General features: G+C 32.0%; 1 long non-coding RNA gene across 1 annotated transcript in view; it reads right to left on the reverse strand.

The window, feature by feature from the left end:
• The window catches only part of LOC139808195 (uncharacterized), a 183961-nt gene extending 178520 nt beyond the window's left edge, over positions 1-5441 (reverse strand). The window contains exon 1 of the long non-coding RNA XR_011730808.1: positions 5242-5441. This is a non-coding gene — a long non-coding RNA (uncharacterized lncRNA). The remainder of the gene's footprint in view (positions 1-5241) is intronic.
• Positions 5442-6000: the final 559 nt, after the last annotated feature.

The following is a 6000-nucleotide window of genomic DNA, read 5'->3' on the forward strand; positions in this document are numbered from 1 at the left end:
TGCCGAAAAAAAAAGAGAGAAAGAGAAAGAAAAAAAGCGCGAAAAAAGTGAGAGAGAAAGAAAAAGTAAGGATCTCTACGTTCATATGCAAGCTTTATCGTATATATATGCACACGTGCAGCCTCCAGTCGAATTACGTATCCACCAACACGGCCGAATATGCGAATGGTGCGCGCGAGACGCTTCGGCAGAATTATATCATTACTCCTCTCCGGAGCCCGACCGTGGCTGCGGCCGTGCCCGCGCTTTTTTTTAAATAAGGAAATAAATTAAGACGTAATGGGCTTAATAAGGCTCCAACCGGATGGCATTCCGCGACCGTGCCAGTAACTAATGGCGGCGTTTGCGCGTTTTATGCTATGTCCGGGGAGCAATGGGGCCCGGACGGATCCGCACGAGGTCCCGAAAGTCCACGGTCGGGGCCACCCTTTCTCGATTAATGCCTCGCCACGATCTCGCGCGCGTGAGCGAGCGAACGACGCAAATCGAATCGAGAGTCTCTTTCCGACGAGAATTAATGCGGCCGTATACCAATCAGTCCGAAAACTCAGCTGAGCATAGAATTTTTATTTGGAATATGGAATGAAATACTTTTATAATCGAACGCGCGCAAAGTACCGGTAATTATTCGTGGATTTGGCTATCGCAAGTCTTGTGAATAACCACGAGTCTGCATCTTGTATATTTGTGACTAGTAAAAATATATTATGTATGTATCATATATATGCGCATAATAAAAGTACGATTGCTTTAGAGTATAAGAAAATAGTTCATCACTGACTAATTAAATAGATAATAGAAGTGCTATCTTAATTCGGTCAGGATCTTGGTTAAATAATAGTTTAATAATATTTCTGTGTGAATTTTGTATACCTTATCCAACTCAATAAACACTGTACGCCGATTTTTTGTCGGTCTTAAAGCACAGTTTTTGTTAAAACAGTAAATCAACTATATAAGTCGATTTAACTTTTTGATTATAAAAAATTTTTTTAATTAACGCGCAGCAGCTAAATCATTCAAGAAATCGTACTTCGTGTGATTTGAGCTTTATATCTTTTCCACAATTCTCGATTAATTGGCCGATTTTCTTTTTGCTTAAATTTAACTGCTTACGTTTTTCCATGTGTTCTTTAGTGGCCTTATATTCGGGAGAAAATGTTGAAAAAATACTTGCGCTTTGATTTCGCTGATAATTCTGAGCAACATATTTCACGAATACTAAACGTCATTTTATAAAATAATTTGGTCTGTAATATCGTATCTCCCATAATTCTTATTTTGACTAAAATAACATTATTTCACAAAATAATTTTCTTGCAACAGACGTGCTAAGAGTAACTCCGATATTTACGCCGTGCGGGGATTTACGCCGCAGAAGTCAGAAAAAATAGAAGGAATAAAAATATTTATGCAACACGTGCATGGAAAGTGCCCCATTACGCACGCTACGCGTGCGTGATAGACCACTTTCCAGGCACTTGCAACATAAAATAGGGAGTGTATGAAAATTCCCGGGTGCGGAGTTTACGCACTCGCCTTCGGCTCGTGCGGTAACCGCATCCGGGAATTTTTATCTTACCTCACTTGTTACACAAATAACTATATATCACACGTGCGTGGAAAGTGGCCCATTCCGCGCGCGCCATCTGTGCGACAAATAGCCAATTTCTCACGCGAGAAATTCCCGAGAATATCTCATTCACGCACGGCTTCGAGTGAGAAATCTCTCGCGCGTGCGGAATCGGCCATTCGTCGAAACAGATGGCGCGCACGCAATAGGCCACTTTCCACGCACGTGTAATATAAATAACTATTGCTCGCAATCACTCCGTTATGTGCCTTTATGCCATATTAGTATTGTGTTGTAATTTCAGTTCTTTACTGTTATTAATATTAACGAAACCGTCGTGAGTTGAATCGATTTTTCAATGTAGTAAGTAGCACGATCATATATTACAACCTATGTAAAATGATCGTAAAGAAATGTATAAAAGGTTTAATGGTTATGCCATGATATTTAAGTGTAGAGAAATAGTAAAAGATAAAATGCAGCAAAATACAACATCATGCGTAGCTCTTGTATTCTTTGATGTTTAGCTTGATATCTTGTATATCCTATTTGTTTGAGATATACGGCATTTTTAGCGTGCAAGATTTATGCCATAGTACACTTTGTAAAACTCGAAATCATATATATAATGGTATTAGAATCAGAAAGTCAGTAACAAAACATTTAATGGTACTTGCAGCAACTTTAATAACAATCTCTAACACACAATTTTGTTATCTTTACTATATTTATATTTCGTATATCCGTTTTACATATACTACAAATTATGTTGTTATACAATTCATTATTCGCCGCGATTAATACATTTTTACTAGTTTACTAATTACATATAAAGAAAATGTATTTTTAACAATAAATTTTATACGATTAGTATTAGCAAATTTAGATAATTGTTAGATGAAATATAACGGAGAATTTCACACTAACGTTTGTAATATGCAAATTTCTGAAAAACGTGAAATATAAAAAGACTGCAAATGCAAATGAAAGAATAGATCTACATTAAGTCTTTTGATAATTCGTAACATTTTAGTTGGTTAAAACTATCTTCGCAGTCTAGTATAAATAAATAATCATCAAAATAATAGATATGAGAGATTAGGAATGTGTAAATCGTGTATTGTAATCACGGTCTTATTGTAATAAATTGACATTTCTTTGATTTTAAAAGAATGTATAAACTGCTTTTATAAATTATATATCTATTATCTTATTAACAGTAATATAAATCATAAAATTGTTTTAAGTTATGTAACAATCACTATTGTTATTCCTATATAGTATTACATAAAAATGTATTCTGGCACATTATCAAAGTCCCAATAGTAGGGCGGCTAGCTCCATTTTTTCATGATTATTTTGGTACTTATGAAACTTTTTGTGGTGATTCAGAATGTTATTCAATGATCAAAGCTCCGGGGACTGACAAAAAAGTAGGTCGCTTTGGGTGGTATAGCCACCCACTTGTGTAAAAAAATTTTTTTTTTCAAGTCATTTCGGTATGTCAGTCATTTTGCACCATAATTCTTGGATATATTCTATGACTATTAGCATAATTGACTGACAAAAAAGCGGGTCGCTTGTGGGTGGTAGGGCCGCCCAAAAATGTCTTTTTTTTTTCCCAAATCATTTTGGTATGTCAGTCATTTTGCACCATAATTCTTTGATATATTCTATGACTATTAGGATAATTGACTGACAAAAAAATAGGTCGCTTATGAGTGGTAGGACCGCTCAAAAATGTTTACGTTACGTTGTTACGTTATGTTTAAGAGAAAAAAAGAGAAAAATCAGTAGTCAAACAATCATATCATGATTTTTAAATAATGTTATAGAATCGAGTGACGACCTTTCTGAGGATGAAGATGACCTAAATGATTGTGACAAATACGATGAAGAAGAAGATTCCTAGTTTTTTTTTTATTTATTTTTTATGATCTTGATTCAATGCTATTTTTCATTACTTTTTCTGTTTTGATTATATAATAAATGACTGTAAAAAAAGATATTGGCTTCAGTTTACAATGTACTTTTAATTATTTATTTGAGTAATAAAAAGACAATAAGAATTAAAATGAGTTCTGAGGACCATCAATGGTAAATTTGAAGAAGGAAAAAATTCATAAGTCACAAGCTGTGGAATTTACAATATTTTATGATAAAATATTATAAATTCACAATATTTTATGATAAAATGATAAATTTACAATATTTTATGATAAAATATTATAAATTCCACAGTTTGTGACTTATGAATTTTTTCCTTCTTTAAATTCACCATTGATGGTCATCAGGACTCATTTTAATTCTTATTGTCTTTTTATTACTCAAATAAATAATTAAAAGTACATTGTAAACTGAAGCCAATATCTTTTTTTACAGTCATTCATTATATAATCAAAACAGAAAAAGTAATGAAAAATAGCATTGAATCAAGATCATAAAAAATAAATAAAAAAAAATAGGAATCTTCTTCTTCATCGTATTTGTCACAATCATTTAGGTCATCTTCATCCTCAGAAAGGTCGTCACTCGATTCTATAACATTATTTAAAAATCACGATATGATTGTTTGACTACTTTTTTTTCTTTTTTTCTTTTTTTCTCTTTTGGGCGGCCCTACCACCCACAAGCAACCCGCTTTTTTGTCAGTCAATTATGCTAATAGTCATAGAATATATCAAAGAATTATGGTGCAAAATGACTGACATACCGAAATGACTTGAAAAAAAAAAAAATTTTTTTTGCACAAGTGGGTGGCTGTACCACCCAAAGCGACCCCCTTTTTTGTCAGTCCCCGAAGCTTTGATCATTGAATAACATTATGAATCACCACAAAAATTTCATAAGTACCGAAATAATCACGAAAAAATGGAGCTAGCTCCCCTACTACAAAATGTATTCTGGGAAATCCCCAAGTGTATTGTAAAATTTAGGTTGTTGTTGTCCACTGCTGGATTGTCCATTGTTGTCCATATTAGACCTGCATGTATACACAGAGTGATTAAATAATTAAAAAATCAGAAAGCTACTAATGTAATTAGAATTACATGATCATATTGCAGTCATGTATGTTATTTGATCATTGAATTGTGACTTTTATTATTCACATTATTCTATTCTTGATTCTATTTCTTAAAATGGAATGTTTAAACACAATTATTATTTAATTTCCGTATTTGCGCAGATAATAAATAAATTAAAGCATGTTTAGATAGTTAGCAAAATTTGATATAAACTTGTTCAAATAATATTATTCAACTCGGATAATTATAACATTTATAAAAGACACACATTAAATATTCGACTGAAATTATGCAGTCTCTATATTTTTAAATGTTAAATATTAAGTTTTTTGTATGTTAGATGTACACAATAAAATATATTAATAATTTAAGAAGAATAAAAGACTATAATAACTCAGATACTTACCCCTGTTGACCTTTTTGATTTCCAAGAGATCGGGAATATGTATTATCATTACTTGGACCGGCATAATTTGTTTCATTTACAAGTTGTTGTATTATTTTGTTTGCGTTATTATCTCCAGTTCTTTCTTTACATCCTGAATTTTCATTTATATTGTGCCGTTTATCCAAGTGAGATTCTGAGGCATCTATTCGATACATTTTAACTTTGTAACGGCAATCTTGCGATTTGTAGTATGCCCCTTACAAAAAAGTATTACTAGCTGGTTAGTAATAAATACTTATTTTGTGTATTAATAATACTAAAATTAAGTATTTATTAGTACTTGAATCACTGTGATCCAAGTATTGCATAGTATTTTATTACTGGTCAGTAATTTATGAAAGTAGTATTTAATACAGGACGAGTATTGAATACTTAGTATTAAATTTCTGATGAGAAAGCATTTAATATTAGGTGAAAAATACTTGTGTAATAAATACTTGTGTTGAATTACTGATGAGTATTTCAATGTTAGTACTGAAGTACTGAACCAAGGATTCCATGTGTAATAAATCACTGGCCAGTATTTTAATATTAATACTCAAGTACTGAACTGAATATTCCATGTGAAATTAATCACTGACCAGTACTACAATTTGTATAGAAACATTATAATAAGTAATTCCTGATAATATTAAGGAAAAGAGATAAAAGTAAGGCACAAATACATTTTATATGAAGGTCTGTACTAATTCGTCTTGATAAAAATGTACAAGTTTTGAAATAGTACTGAGGATATCATTTTAATATTCAATTCAAAATTTTATTACTCTTTTTAAACTGAATTTGTTTCTTAAGATGATTTTTGAAAAATTATATATTTGCGCTGGTTATGACACATGTAGACTATATATAACACTTACATCAAATTAAGAAGTAGTCTACCACGTAAGGCAGTTGGCTCACGATCCAGAGGTCCCGAGTTCGATCCCACCAAGGTAAGTGTTTTTCAAATA

Source organism: Temnothorax longispinosus, chromosome 2 (assembly GCF_030848805.1).
Source record: "Temnothorax longispinosus isolate EJ_2023e chromosome 2, Tlon_JGU_v1, whole genome shotgun sequence".
Lineage (NCBI taxonomy): Eukaryota > Metazoa > Arthropoda > Insecta > Hymenoptera > Formicidae > Temnothorax > Temnothorax longispinosus.